Source organism: Pogoniulus pusillus, chromosome 10, assembly GCF_015220805.1.
Source record: "Pogoniulus pusillus isolate bPogPus1 chromosome 10, bPogPus1.pri, whole genome shotgun sequence".
In the NCBI taxonomy this organism is placed as follows: domain Eukaryota; kingdom Metazoa; phylum Chordata; class Aves; order Piciformes; family Lybiidae; genus Pogoniulus; species Pogoniulus pusillus.
This window is the reverse complement of record NC_087273.1, coordinates 32,229,677-32,246,145: the sequence shown is the minus strand read 5'-3', so window position 1 is coordinate 32,246,145 and position 16,469 is coordinate 32,229,677.

The following is a 16,469-nucleotide window of genomic DNA, read 5'->3' as shown; positions in this document are numbered from 1 at the left end:
AGGTAGTTGGATCACCTTGGTACTTTTTATGCTTTCTTACTCCTGAGATAATTTTGCTTTTCTTGTCTAGATTCCTGCGATGGTTTGGGTGTTACCTGCCCCCTGACACACTTTGGAAATCACCCAGACTAAACTCAGCTGGCTCTGGAAATTGGATGAAGCTTATTATTTACAATTTAGCACAATATACAAGCAGATATGTACAGTATGTACATTTATATACAGAAATATACAAGGTAAAAGGTAATACAGAAACACAACAGCCCTCCCAGAAACCTGAGTCCCCAGGAGGGGCTTCTAACTGCCCTTTTTCCCCCTACTCCTCTCAACCTTACCCCAGTCCCAAGGAAGAATGGAGGTTCAGCCAAGGGATTGGGAAGCTAAGTGGATTAGTCAGAGAAATGGCAGAGAGGCTAGAGAGATGCAGCTTGGAGCTCCCCAGCAGGGGTAGCAAGTGCCTTATCTATATTTTGATTCTTGTATCTCAGTAAGCCTATGAGTGAAGTAGACATCATTCTGTTTTCCTTTTCACAGCCTGTAATCTAGTTCTTCTCAACAAAACATTCTACCTAGTTTCAAACTAGCACAATTCCCTTCCAGACAAAACAGATGGGACTGCATAACTCTGCTTTATTTGAAAGCTGGAGTTGTCTTAAAGATGTGAGAAGACCTGTATATCCTCACTCAGCTGTTTTCCCCTTGCCTAAGTAACTTAGGTCAGCAGCAGTGATTTCCTGGATGTTCAGTCTAGGGACAGTTAATTTAGGAGAAGAGATCACTCCAGGGAGACCTTATTGAGGTCTTTCTGCACTAAAAGGGAAGATGTAAGCACAATCCTTTTAGCAGGACCTGATGCCACAGTACAAGTGGGTGATGGTTCTTCATTAAAAGGGAAGAGTATAATTAGAAAGTTTCTTTACAGTGAGGGTGGTAAAGCACTGGAACAAATTTCCCAGAGAGGTGGTAGAAGCCCTGTTTCTGGAGGCATTTGGGATGGGGTGGATGGGGCTCTGAGCAATTTTATCTAGCTGATGTTGGTTTCCTGTGGGAGAGGAGGGAAGTTTGACTAGGTGGCTTTTAAAGGTGCCTTCCTCCAGTCCAAACCAGTCTATGATTCTTTGACTTGGAAAAATTACTTGCAGAAGGTGACTTCAAAAATAGACAGCTAGAAAAAAAGCTGTTATCTATATACTACAAAAGTAGAACTCATTCTCCCTCAGTTTCCTAACTTGGATTAGTAGGTTGACTCCTGATAGGAAATTAGGAAATCTCTTGGTCAGTGGCATGCTGCTGTTGGCATGCCTAGATGGCTTGTACTTCCAATTCTTCTGCTCCAAGAGTGGAAGGAGTTCTGCAATATGATGTATAATTACATGTCCATTATGAAATGAATGAATGCAGACTTCTGGCTTGTGGTACCTTGTTGCTCACTAGATTCCTTGTGTTTTGGCAAAATCCATCATGGTGCATCTTGATACAGAATACACACCTAAAAGCTTCTGGAGTTACTAAAAGCTATTATTCCTGAATGAATAAACCCTTAAATACCTTTCAAAATGTCACTTTGTTTTGCTGCACTGAGGAACAATAGCATGCATCTGAAAAATGTGGCCCTGATTTTCATCTCTTTTGCAATGCTTTTTAGGATTCTCAAGCACTGTGTTTCCTGATTTGAAACTGGCTTTCACTTGGAAAACAGATTTTGGGTTAGCAAAATGAGCTTGACTGGGATAAATGAGAACTTATTTTTCCATAAGGTTACATGGGCTGTCATAACTCAAGAATTTAGTCTGTGGTCTGTTATGAAGGGGAAAATAATTAATGCAAGATTATATTTTCCAAAATTAATATTTTTTTATGTTAGTTATTGTTATTCTTTGTTAATTTTGATATTTGGAACTCTAGTCACCCCCAACCACTAATTTTAATAATTGGTTCTTGCATGGTCAGGTAATAACTAGATTTAGGTTAGACAGATAATAACTAGATTTAGTAATAGCCAGCAAAATATACAAACATTAAATGAACTGGAAGAGAATGTTGCAGCCAAATACTGCTCATGGTCAATATACCACTTGCCCACTGGGTGAGCTCGGGGAGCTCCCCTCTGCTTATGGCAGAAGGCAATGGAGAATTACAAAGAGGCTTTAAGTATTTACTCACAAAGTGATTATTACTCAATTTGCAGGGCTAGCCACAGTTGCAGACAGTGCCCAGATGCTTTCAGGGAACTCTGCCTTGTTGGTTCCTCAGACTTGATTCTTCCCGGTCTTCTGGGGAAAAGAGGCAGACAATCTCTGACCTTGTCTTCTGGCTCCTCTGGATGATCTGTTTATCTTCAAGACTTCTCATCTTGGCAGGAGACTTTCAGGTGCAGGTAGGATGCCTTGTCATGTGCAGTTTTAGCATGATGTGACACTGGCTATGCCTCATGTGGAGGCACTCAGAGCCTGTCCCTGGTAAACTCATGATAGTGGAGTTTCCAGGCAAGCAATAAGGCAGTAAACCATGGCAGCAGGCAACAGCAGACATGAATGTGATGGCAGAGCACACTGCATTCACCTGCATATCTCTTTTTATCATTGTGGGCTGAGATCAATTGTCCTTTGGACACAGAGTAGCCAATCAGAATGGCAGTCAGCCAAGCCTGACCTTATTAGGTGAAGCCTTAGGCTTGCTTTACCCAAATTTGGCAAAAGCATAGGCCTTGCACAAGGCAGGCATGAGCTAAGCATGTGTACCTTGTTTGCCACAGGACCAAGTCAAGTCTGGGTAGGCCAGAGTTCTTAGACTTAGTGGCTGCAGGTTCTTTTGTCTTCTTTCCCTCTGTTGCTTCTCCCCATAACAGGAGGGAGAGCAGAAAAACATGCCTGGGCAAGCCAGCATATGTATAAGCCTATTTTGGGCCTATCAGGCTTACCATGTTGTGGTCTTAACCTTGAAGCAATGTGAGGTGTGGAGATAAGAGAGTTCATCTAGATAAGGTATGCCTTTGTTCATTCTGCCAAACTACTAGCTTAAACTTTTCTTTTTGCTGTCATCCAAACTCAATTAAAATAGAATAGATTCATGTGTTAAATGTGCTTTTGCATTGTGTGGAGTCAATCTGATTAAAATCACCATCCTGGTAATGAAGGGGGGTTTAAATAGCTCTTCAGAGAATGTGCTTAGGCTAGACAGGAAAGCTTAGTAGTGGGTGACTTTTGATTCTAGTCCCTTGCTAGCTTGCTTGTACCGTTCTACATCATGATGTTAGGTTCTGACAAGCCCTGACTGCTAAGACATGTTTTTCTAGTACTTTAAAATATTCATATTGCCATGAATTTTGCACATCCTTAGTGGTTCTGAGATTTCTTGAGGACTGCTTAAAATGCATGCCAATGAAATATACCAGCTGATGCTGACATGTTGGTAGGCAGTGCCCTTCTATCTGAGCAGGCTTATGTTCTTCTCAATTGTGAAGGTCAGCCCTAAAGGACTGAAAAAGGACATGAATACAGTAAAGCAGGTTCTTTTGTCATCCTTGTTATGCCAAACTCTGCTTTGGAAAGGCAGCTGTTCTGTATGCAGTGCATTTGAACCATGAGACTTGTAGCACTCTCAGGAGGTATGTAGTCTCCAAAAAGCACAAGGTAACTCCACCAAGAGAGCTTTAAGAGTCACTGTGTAGCTATAATCTGTAGCAACAAATCTGCCCCAGAGCACACTGTCAGATGCTACTCAGAGGTGAAATATGTTCAGATGTTAGATCCTCAGGGAAATTGTAGTTATAGAATCATAGAATTGTTTTGGTTGAGAAGGACCTGTAAGATCGTGGAGCTCAACTGTTGACCTAATACCACTATTGCTATTAAACCATGTCCTGAAGTGCTGTATCTGCAAGTTTTTGAACCCCTCCAAGGACTCCATCATCTCTCTGGGCAACCTGTTCTAATGCCTGACCACTTCTTCAGTGAAGAAGTTCTTCCTAATATCCAATCTAAACCACCCATGATGTACTTTGAGGATATTTCCATGGTATCAAATGATAAGAGAGGAAAAGAGACCAACTGTCACCTCACTACAACTGAATTTCAGGAAGCAATGAGATCTCCCCTCAGCTTCCTCTTCTCCAGGCTGGACAATCCCAACTCCCTTAGCTGCCTCCAGGACCTTCACCATCTTTGTTGCTTCTCTCTGGATGTGCTACAGCAACTTATGTCTTGTGCATAGACAGATTTTTCTTCTGTGTTAGCTTATTGCTTGTGAATACATCTGCCCTACAGTTGTCAGTCCCAATCCACTGGTCTCTAGTGACAGAGTAGCTTTAGTACAGATCCAGTGTCCATAATGCCTATGAATAGCATTTATAAATGTAAAGATGCTGAATATGTTGATGTAAAGATGAATCTTGAAAGGACTGATTTTTTTTTTTTTTCCCCCCTCTTTTGACAGAGAAATGGAATTATAAATCTGAGCTATTAATAGATGCAAAATTGTGGCCAATTCCTCAATTTCTGTGTAGCTCTAATATGTATGAGAAAATTAAATATCATATTTTTGAACAACTTAATGAATTTAATGTCCATGTAGTGAATAATGGAGTCAAGGTTAGGGGGTACAATAATAAATACCCTCTTCCCTTGGACTGTTTTAAATGCTAGTGAGGAGAATTCTGAGATGCTGCTGCTTTGTTTCAAGAAAACCTTTTAACCTCTTCCTTGGTCTTGCAACAATATAACTTAACTAAATTGTTAAAGTAGTAGAGGAGCTACAAAAGGCTTTTTGCAAACTAGAATGGTGTGTGATACTTGTTAAAATATGCCTTTGATAAGATGGTGCTTTAGCCTATCTTGTGTTAGTAATGCCTTGACATCATTGTCTCTTGCATTATCAGCTGTGTGCTGCTGCACCTTCAGAGGAAACCTTTTAAATGCCAACAAAATGTGTTTCCTTTTTATGTGCTTTTTAATAGTACATACAGAGTACAGGGTGTCTGCCTTCCTGTATTCTCTCCTACTGCTGCTCTTTCTGCTTCTCTCCTGCTAGCTTTTCCAGCCATTCACAGAAGAGGAGCTAACCCTGCAAGTGTGAGTCATTGAGTTTTCCCAGGAATGTGACCAGGTTTTCACTTCATAACGTGTTAGGTATATGTGGACTGTTCAGCAGTTCTCAGGTTTTGCAAGTTGGTGACCACAGTTGGATAACATTGAATGGGAGAATGTAGCTTTTTGTTTGCAAATTCCTCTTCAATTCACCTCTTTGAATGAACAGCAGTCTGTAAAAACTGTTAAGAAGAGCTGCTGTTTCTGCAAGTTCACTGGCACATAACTGCTTTGTAATGTGCAGAAATGCCAGATGTCAGACAGCAGACACTCAGAAATTATTCCAGACAAATCTCTTTGCTTTTCTATTGTATGTGTTGAACACTTAGCTGGAAGACTCAAATTCAAAGCAGGAATTGGTTGACAAACTAAAAGAATGCAAGATATTTCTCCAGAGCTTTGAATCTTATTTCTATTTCAGAAATATCCTGTAATGTATTGCTAACTGTACCCTAAATTTTTGTGTAAGGAGGCATGGTGCTGCTTGTGGAAGAAAGGGACCTGGGCATACTGGTAGATAGTAGCTGAACATGAGCCAGCAGTGTGCCCAGGTGGCCAAGAGAGCCAATGGCATCCTGGCCTGCATCAGGAACAGTGTGGCCAGTAGGACAAGGGAGATTATTCTTCCCCTGTACTCAGCACTGATCAGGTCACCCCTTGAGTGCTGTGTTCAGTTCTGGGCCCCTCTATTCAAGAGAGATGTTGAGGTGCTGGAACGTGTCCAGAGAAGGGTGACAAAGCTGTTGAGGGGCCTGGAACACAGCCCTGTGAGGAGAGACTGAGTGAGCTGGGGGGAGGTCCAGCCTGGAGAAGAGGAGGCTCAGGGGTGACCTCATTGCTGACTACAACTACCTGAAGGGAGGTTGTAGCCAGGTGGGTGTTGGTCTCTTCTGCCAGGCAACCAGCAACAGAAAAGGGGACAGAGTCTCAAGTTGTGCCAGGGGAAGTCTAGGCTGGATGTTAGGAGGAAGTTCCTGACAGAGAGAGTTATTGGCATTGGAATGGGCTGCCCAGGGAGGTGGTGGAGTCACCATCCCTGGAGGTGTTCAAGCAAAGCCTGGATGAGGCACTTGGTGCCATGGTCTAGTTGACTGGCTAGGCTGGGTGCTAGGTTGGACTGGATGATCTTGGAGGTCTCTTCCAACCTGGTTGATTCTATGATTCTATGGCAGTTTTAATTCTGACCAAATGGATTTGGAAGTCTAAATCAAGAATGGGCACATCAGAGCTCGGGCACACATTGAGGACTGGTTCTGTTGTCTGGCAACAGAATTTTTATACAAAGACATGTGAACAAAGTTAACTTGTAACTGGAAAGAGTGGGGAGGAGGAGAGTAGAATTCATTTAAAAAAAAAGTAGAAGGCTTCATGAGAAATGTCTAAGTGAATGTGTAAATACATGGTCCTAGAGTATGGACAGCCAGAGTTCATTAACCTTCAGACTTTAGTCTCCTGATGTTCCTTTGCACCTATCTGGAAATGATGTTTAAGGGAATTTGGCTGGTTGTAAATTTTAGAGCTGCACATAAATTTTGGAAGCTTTACTTGGAGTTGTCTGATGCTTGCAGATGGAGTTTTAATACCTCCAGAACAGTTCAGGAGTCCTTATTTTTTTTAAAGCTAAAAGGAATTTTGAGGAAGGGATTTGAGAAACAGGAGAACAGAACATCTTTAATGGCAGATAAGTTCATGTATTGGTGGGTCTAAAACAGAAATAACACTAAAAAGTAGCAAACATATCTGAGGGTTGGTTTTTTTCCCCTGTGAAATATGGCAGCACCAGATTTACTGACTATAAAATTAATAGAGAACTATGCTGTATTACATTGCTCACTTTGTGAAAGTATTCCTATAGGATGTGACAGGTAATTGAGTCATCAACATAAAATATTAATATTTAAGATGATACATTCTATTTTCTTACTTCATTGTAGTTCTACATCTCTCTACTTGCAAATATGACACAGATTTAGTGGGACACAGCAGTCACCTTGAAGCTGTGCTCAGTAACAGCTGATTAGCATTATCTGTTCCAAATGTAAAACAGGTTCAGCTTCTCTGACCTCATTAGAGGGAGCTGAGAGTGCCTCAGTAATAAATGCTCCTCTGGCTCCTTCCACTAATTTGATTTATATAGGAGAAAGTTTTAATGACAAAATCCCTGTCACTAGCAGACCAATAATCCTTAAGGATGCAGAAGAAAGAGTGTGGAAATAATTAGACTTAGCACTAAAATTAAAAAGGGGTCTGGAACAGGAGAATGTTGTGCTTTATTTTTTCAATGGCCTGCAATACAACAGCCTTTTAATCCACCTATATTCATAGTCCTCAACACATCAGTGAGGCCAGCATATCCAGAAGTGCATGGTAGACTTAGATATATGCACCTATTTGCTTTTGAATTTGAATGACTGGAGTCTGTGCCCATCAAAAACAGTTAACATTCTGGCACACTGATTATTAGTCTTTTTAATTACTGAATGGAAGATTTTGGGATGGTAAAATGACAAAGTGTCCTATGAATCTGAGACCCTGCTTTAAGTTTGTATCTAAACAGAAAGCAGAGTATGGTGATGCCAGACTGTGAAATGTTCAGAAGCTTGTTTCCTTTCTAACAGAACAGGACTAAATTAGGATTTCACACACGTTGCATAAATTTATAATGCAAAGATGCAGATTGTAATTATTCTGTTCCATATCAAACTTTATCTGTCTCAGTGGAAATTGATGTGGCATCCTGAGTCCTTTTAAGTCTACCAAGTTATTCTACAACTCAAAAGTAACAGACAGCAAAATAGTGTCAAAGCTTCTTTCTTGTAGCCTGTGATTAGGGAGAATTGGCTATTTTGGGTAAAATGGGTGTTGGCAAATGGTGCATAAACATAAAACTTGGGTCTGTCACAGGCTTTTTAAGAGATTTGTTAATATTTGGAGTTTTCCAGATTGGCAGGAGCAAAGAGTGACTTATACTTTACTATTAGCAAAGGAACATGCTGAATACAAGCAAACCCACACTCTAAAGCCCTTACTTTGGGACTTAGTGGCACATGTCATCAGGATAACATCCATTTATCTTTCAGTTTAAAGATCAAAAATTCTCTATATGCTCAGAATTTGAGAGCTTGATCCTGCTAAATCTGTTAGCTGGTTTAAGGCCCAATTACTAGTCACAAGAACAAATGAAATCTCCAGGTAAGATGACACCATGCTGAGATAATTCAAAAGGAATCAGTCACGCTACTTCAGGCTGACACTTTCTTTGCTTGAAATGCAGCTCTTTGAAAGCTGACTATTTATGGGGGTGTAGGAAAAAGCACACTTTTTTCCTCCTTTGCTTGCAGGATTCACCTAAACCTTCAACTGTCTGAGTTGCATTATCTTTTTGTTTTGTTTAATATCTCCATTTTCTCTCCTCCCAGCTAAAGGAGCAATACTAGGTAGATAAAAGAAGTGTTTACTCATGGCTGGGAAGGCTGTGCAATGATGAAGCATCTGACAACTCTGACACCTTTGTACTCAAGCTGAGATCGTTCAGAAGGTACTAAATGGATGGTTTGAAGTCCTTAAGTCTATCAAGCTTCAGAGTTAGATTCTTCTACCTGAGTTCTTCATGTAATTACTGCTTTGGAAATGGAGATATGTGCTGCCTGTAGCACTACTTTTAACTTTACCCCAGCAGTGAATGGTCAGGTTGTTGAAAGCAGACTTGCTGCAAGTGGAGAAACTAAGCTTGTCATAAATCCATCTGTACTTCCCTAAAAGTGACAGGAGAACTGGGTCCATTTCATTATGCCATTATTTTCAGTCTCCATTGTTTTTTGTGCCCAGTTGCCTGCAGATGTAGTCCTCGATTAGTTTTTTGTTGTTGGAATTTACTTGCCAAGCCTGTTTCAACATGCAGGCAATTCTAACCTCTATGCCCTTGACGAAGCAAGACCCAATGGAAAGGTAATGAAGGGGGTGTCAGATTTTGGAGCTTTGCTTTATATGTGTAAGACATTGACATTTAGTGTAAGCAATTAAAAAAAGCTGCTAAAGAAAGTTTGTTTTCTCAGAGAGAGACATAGTGAAAGACAGATATGGTGAGCTTGTCATGTAGAGAAGTGAAAATGCTGCCTCTAAATTTAAGGTGGTTTGTTGTGGATAGTTTCTGTGTAGTTGCACATCATGGACTGAGTGCTGTGGTTGGACTAGATAATTCTAAAGGGTTTTTACAGCCTAAATGATTCCATGATTAGAGGAATCCAGCTGTGTGAGCAACTCACGTAAGAAACCACATGGTCATGCAAATAAACATGAAAAAAAAGCTATCAGTGTGTCAGTCTGGTGTGGTTTGTGGTTAAGAGTCAGATTTTGACAACCTGGAGTTGTTTGTTTAGGCTGTCCAGTAGCACCCCACTGCTGAGGAGGTGTCTAGATGACAATCAGTTTGAGGTGAGCCTTGGAAGGGAGCCTGGAGCCCCGTGGTGGGGAGTGGTGCCTGTAACAATGCATTATCAGGAGGCTCTGCAAAATAAGGGAGCAAAGTGAGGGCTGCCCTTATGTTCAATTCAGTGTGGTGGGGAGAGCCTACTACTCTCAAAGGTAGAGAAACTTGTATTTGGGACCCATAGAAGGAACTCATTAGAAACAGATGAAAAGCAAAGCTGGTAATAGTATTGCTCCTCCTGAGTGCCAGAGTCTTGTGGTTCAAGCACGCATCCAGGCAATGTGTGTCTGAGATGTGTTTTTTCCCACTCCTTCTGTTTCCCATCTTGCAGATTATTGCAAATGGGGAGAAGATTTTCTTCCTTATTGGCAAAGCTGTATCACTCTTAAAAGATTGACTGTCAGGCAAGAGAGGAGCACAGGGTAGAGCTGTTCCTCTCACAGTTGTTTCTGCATTTGGTCTTTGACAGCTAATGGCTTAAGTGCATTACAAAAATTATTTTAATGGGGTATGCCTTGTTTCTCCCTTTTTTTTAGATTTGAATCCTTCTGAAGTGCAGTGAATGAAGGGACACAAACTTTATGCATCTTCCTGGATTATCTCAACCAAAATTTCATAACTTACATCAGGATTTAGGTGCTTAGAGGGTGGGATTAATGACTTATCCAAACCAGTGATTTTCAGAACTGTTATCTGCCTAGAAGCTAAGAGATATAAAAATATTAGCTCTAAATGTTTGAGTTTTGAGGGTACAAAAAATGCAAAGCCATTGCTGCCTTTTAAGCCATGTCAAGGCACATGCCATACTTCCTCATATGTTTTAAGGCCTTTGAACACATGAGAGACTTCTCTGCTTGAAAAGACTGTAATGGAGAGCAAAAATACTTGTCTGTAGGGCAAGTTCTGGAAGTCTAAGCCTTTGTGGAGTGAGCAGGGAACTGTTTCCCACAGAAGTTGTGATGAAGTTTATAGTAGCTCAGCCAAAGAGCCTGATCCACTTGTCACAGAGCCACTTCACTTGTTAGTAAGCTCAGCACCTATGTGCAGATCTTTAGTAAGATGCCCAGACATGATTAGTTTTCTAATCATAGGTACCAGTCTTGTAATTCTCTGCCCCTCTGCTTTTGTTCAGGCACCATTGCATCTTCCAAAATGGCTGTTGATGGCATGACCTTCATAGCACCTGGATGGTGCAGAGCCTCAGTTTCATAAGCATCTACTGTGGGCTCTCAGGGCATGTGCTTTACCCTTGATGGACCTGGTGGCACTTAGATAGATGAGATGTATCAGGAAATATCTCACACTCCACCTTAAGGAGGTAAGCAACACCTTGCAATGTTAACATCTGCCACCATGAGATGCAACAGTGCAGTGTGTATATGTAGCTTGTACGTGTGTGTATTGATATAAGTACAAACAGTGAGCTCCTGTTATTTATTTAAAGCTATTTAACAGTGACTTGCATTTGTCAAGAGAAGAAACCTCTCTGCTTGCCTTGGCTTTTTCCCAAGCACGTTTTGATGATAGGAGGGCTGCAATAGAAATGTACTCAAACCTCTCTTCAGAGCCTGTTGCTCCTGGGACACTGAGCTGAGATGCAGAAATCAGTGTCAAATTAGGTTTACTTCGTTCTGTTCCAGATGTGTGCTTTTAGATTCGAGGCTTTTAGAAACCTGGTCTAGTGGAAGTTGTTCTGCCCATGGCAGAGGCATTGGAACTGGATAATTGTTAAGGTCCCTTCCAACACAAACCATCCTGTGGTTATATGCCACAAAGGGAGTAACTTCTTGTCAGCTCTACAGTGTGATTAATATCTGAAAAGATTTTTGCTTAATCATTAAGTAAAATGAATTTACAGTCTTGCTTATGGAAAAACAGGAGAGTATCCTGTCTCACCTTTCAATGCAGTGTATTGGAAAGGTGCTGAAGAAGAACATGTTTCACAGAATCACTGAACCTTAGACGTTGGAAGGGAACTCTAGAGGTCATTGAGTCCAACCCCTTGCCAAGGCAGGATCCCTTAGGATAGTGCACACAGGAACACACCCAGGTGGAAAGTCTCCAGAGAAGCAGATGCCACAACCTCTCTGGGCAGCCTGTTCCAGTGTTCTGACACTCACTGTAAAGAGGTTTCTCCACATGTTGAGCTGATCAAGTCCCTCAGTCATCCCTGTGGCTCTCTGCTGGACACATTCCTGATGTAGTCTCACTGGGCCAGAGTAGAGGGCAAGAAGAACCTCCCTAGACCTTCTGGACACACCTTTCCTGGTGCACCTCAGGATGCCATTTGCTCTCTCGGACACAAAGGCACATTGCTGGCCCATGCAGAACTTGCTGTCCACCAGCACTCCAAACAAGGTCTTTCTTCATGGAACTGGTTTCCATCAGGGCAACCCCAGCCTGTACTGCTGCCTGTTGTTTTTGCTTCCCAGAAGCAGGACTCTGCACTCGCCCTTATTGAACTTCACGTGGTTAGCCTTCATCCACTACCTCTAGCCTGATCAGACATCACTGGATGGCTGTGCAGCCTGATGGGATGTGTATTCTTCTCCAGGGCATATCACTTAACACTTGCGTTCTTGGAGAGTCTGTGTACAGAGAGATGGATGAATCAGGCAGCAAGAAGCCCTATAAGGAGAGACTGAGGGAGCTGGGGTTGTTTAGCCTGGAGAAGAGGAGGCTCAGGGGTGATCTCATTGCTGTCTACAACTACCTGGAGGGAGGCTGTAGCCAGGTGGGGATTGGTCTCTTCTGCCAGACAACCAGCAACAGAACAAGGGGGCAGAGTGTCAAGTTGTGCCAGGGGCAGCATAGGCTGGATGTTAAGAGGAAGGTCTTGACAGAGAGAGTGACTGGCATTAAAATGGGCTGCCCAGAGAGCTGGTGGAGCCACCATGCCTGGAGGTGTTCAAGAACAGACTGGATGAGGCACTTAGTGCTATGGTCTAGTTGACTGGATTCAGCTGGGAGATAGGTTGGGCTGGGTGATCTTGCAGGTCTCTTCCAACCTGGTCTGGTCTATTCGATCCTAACCTACCCTATTCTATTCATGTTACTCTTCTTCCATTATGGAGTATCTCAAGTCTTTATGGCTCTCCTTCTGTAAGGCACTGAGCATTATTGTTCTGTACAGAGGACAATCTTTTGCCATTGCCACCACCCTTGTGAAGCACTGTCTGATCTTTTGCTTGGGTATGGTTCTAAATTCATCTCCTTCCTCTAACATCCCCAAGTGCAATTATCAATGTTCAGGTAACAACTACTAATTCAGTGCCTCAAGGGTCTTTACATCTCTCCCAGTGCAATCTTGCTCCACTGACGTGCAGCAGGCAATGTTGTAGGTTAAGGGAAATCAGGCCACTGACCTAATTCTGAGCCATCAGATACTGGAGTGGCACATCCCCAGTGGAGAGAGGAGAGAGAGAGAAAATGGGCTGTGCACTCTCTTAAATAGGGGAATACAGGAACATAGAATAAGCAATCACTGTGTCCCTCTGTGTGTCCCCCAGGACTTTCTAGTCTTCTGGAATACTTCCTTTGTGGTTATATCAATTAACTCTTTATTTCCTTTAACTTACAACAGGCAGTATTGCTTAACTTGGGGTCCCAAGTTTTGGCATGAGTTGTTGTTATTTTGTAAGGTGATGGCTGGGAAATACTCCTCAAACTGAAGGGTGAAGGAGTGAGGAGGTGGTAGGACTTGCTGCTGCACAGGATACAGAAGCAGTTAGCCTTGTAGGGGAAGAGATACCTAGAGAATTGCTTACATTTCTAGGAAATGATGATAACTTAAGTTCTGTGAAGGCTGTGTATTGAGACATTATGGTAAGCTGCAATAATAAGCAGGTTGCCTGGATCAGGACATTATAATATCATTCCCATTTTCCTGCAATATGCCTTCAAGAAATGAAAAATTGCCAGCTTGAGCTAGAGGCAGTTGCTTATCGAGTGACAGGTAGTGTTGAAAACCATCATGTCATTTCTCTGTCAATGAAATACTGCTCTTAATAGCATATTTCTTATATGTGCATTCACTGAAACTTACTATTGTAGTTACTTAAAATACCTTTTTGATGTAACAAAGCATGCCAATTCTGCTGAACTGCCAATGATAGTAAGTTGCTCTTGCTTGTACCTTCGCTTTCTAACTGTTCTGCTCTGTGGTAGTAATAGAAACAAAGTCAAAGACTATTTCTACCCTGGATAACTTACACTTTCAAAGGACAAGAGAAACAAAGATATGGATGCTTCCTCCCCCCCTCCCCCCTTTCTTCATCATATTGTTTTCATTATGCTCTTACTTTTTGTCCTCCTGCTTAGTGTATTCCAAAGAGTTGTCCATACTAGCACACAGCCAAACTAGTAAAGTTGGTTCTTTAATTTCTCAATCACAGAATCAACCAGGTTGGAAGAGACCTCCAAGATCATCCAGTCCAATCTAGCACACAGCCCCAGCCAGTCAACCAGACCATGGCACTAAGTGCCTCATCCAAGCTTTTCTTGAACACCTCCAGGGACGGTGCCTCCACCACCTCCCTGGGCAGCCCATTCCAATGCCAATCACTCTCTCTGTCAGGAACTTCCTCCTAACATCCAGCTTATACCTCCTCTAGCACAACTTGAGACTATGTCCCCTTGATTCCACCATCTCCCTCTTATACTTAAGCTACTGTCAAAGTGTAGTTGTTCTTATTAAGGAGATAAAGCTGCTTGTATTTACAAACACTTCTAAACAAAGTTAGCAATGTTTATGGTGATCCATAAATGGAATAATGACCATAAAAAAAGAAATTTCTTATACTGTGGACTAAATCTTGTTCCAAGTTATAGGCTATAGACTAAGGAGCAATTAGTAATGAAATGCTACCAAGTAAGCATCACTCTATACTACTGAGAAGCTGTGTTATTGTGGAAAAATGTGATCAGTCTAGAGTTGAAGGAATAATTTAGTAGACCTCTTTCTTGAATTATAACAGTATGAGTGAGATTAGAATAATGCCACTGTGAAACATTTGAAATTAGGATAAAGGAAGGTTGAAATGATGTAAAAATAGAATTATTTTAAATAAATATAAATAAAAGTTTAACTCCCCCCCCCACTTTTATTTCATTTGTAAATGAGTTTTTATATGCTAATCAAATACAAGAAGAAAAGGTCTTTGTAAGACTTTGAGGCATGATCTTGGCTGTCCCTTTGAAGACCGATGCTTGTTGCTGAATCTGGTCATGTGGAATGGTAGAAACTTGTACCAAACACAAGCTCCTAAATCTTGCTACAGGTTCAGAGAATCATATTCATAGGATTGTCAGGGCTGGAATGGACCTCAAGGGTCATCTAGCTCAAGCCCCCCTGTCATGGGCTGGAACACCTCACACTAGAGGCCTGCTGGTATGGAAGAACTGGCAGCAAGAAGATGAAGCTCTCCACATCTGAGTGAACACAGCTTACTTAAATATTTATATTAGCTGCCATCCCAGCAAGTCAGGATATAGTAAAGCTCAGGAAATTTGCTTAGGTAAATAGTGAATTACTTGTCCTCGGTAGGCACAGGCAGAAATGGTATTTTATGGGAGAAATCTTCCTCATTAAGAGAAATGTATTATTTCATTTTCTGGTTTTCAAATCAAGGGAACAAACACAAGCAACTTTTTTTCTGTCTAAGCCCCCCAGAATACTATTGTAAAGCAGCAACACTCAAGTGCTTTGTGATGCTAGGACTCTTACTAGGATCCAGCACTTACAGGGAGAAAAGGAGAAGGAAATGCAGATGGAAAAATTTCTCATGGATTGATGAGATTGTCCTTTGGATATACTGCTTGAATTATTACATGTTAGAGAAGCAGACTTAAGCATCTAAAAGAAAAGTTATCTTTAACTTCAAAGTAGCCATTCATAACTGCTGAATATATCAATGAACAGAGATAAAATGTTCCTATTCTGCAGGGGGAAGAGGCAATTTTGCCATTCTAAGAACTCATCATCAGCATTAAAGGCAGCTGCAAAACCAGGAGCACAAAGAGGTAAGGACTACTTTTCAATATCATCTCTGTGACAGCAAAGCAGAACTGATAAACATTTGTCTCTAAGGGGTCAACTTGAACAAGGGCAAGAGTAGCCATTACTGTTCTCCAAAACGTTGTTAAGGCAGCTCATATTGTGATGCTTATTTAGAGCTGACTACTGGAAACAGCACTTGATGTTCTAGTGTCACCTGCCAGCAAGTGCCAGATTGTACCTGTGGTTTCCACCCAAGGTTTTCAGTGGTGTTACACAGGTTTTTGACTTGATGCCATATCTTAAGTCATGTTCAAATGCAATCTGACTCTGAGTGGGTGTCCATCCACCTGCAGGTCTCTGAATCTCTGCAGGTCTTGGTCATTATAACAGTGGTCGAAGGCTGTGCTTGAGGTCTACCATGTGAAGAGTTGTCCTCCTTCTCCTAGGATCTGGCCTAGGCAGCTGGAGAGGCAGCTGAGACTTGATTGTCTGCTTCCACCGAAGGCAGACAATTTATCAGTGAATGCTCTTAAAGGAAGAGCATCAGGAGCAGTGTGGGCAGTAGGACAAGGGGGGTTATTCTTCCCCTGTACTCAGCACTGGTCAGGCCACACCTTGAGTACTGTTCTGTACAGTTCTGGGCCACTCAATTCAAGAAAGATGTTGAGGTGCTGGAACATGTCCAGAGAAGGGCAACAAAGCTGGTGAGGGGCCTGGAGCACAAATCCTATGAGGAGAGGTTGAGGGAGCTGGGGGTGTGCAGCCTGGAGAAGAGGAGGATCAGGGGTGATCTTATTGCTGTCTACAACTACCTGAAGGGGCATTGTAGCCAGGTGGGGGGTGGCCTCTTCTCCCAGGCAACCAGCAATAGAACAAGGGGACACAGTCTCAAGTTGTGCCAGGGTAGGTATAGGCTGGATATTAGGAAGAAGTTCTTCACAGAGAGAGTGATTGGCAT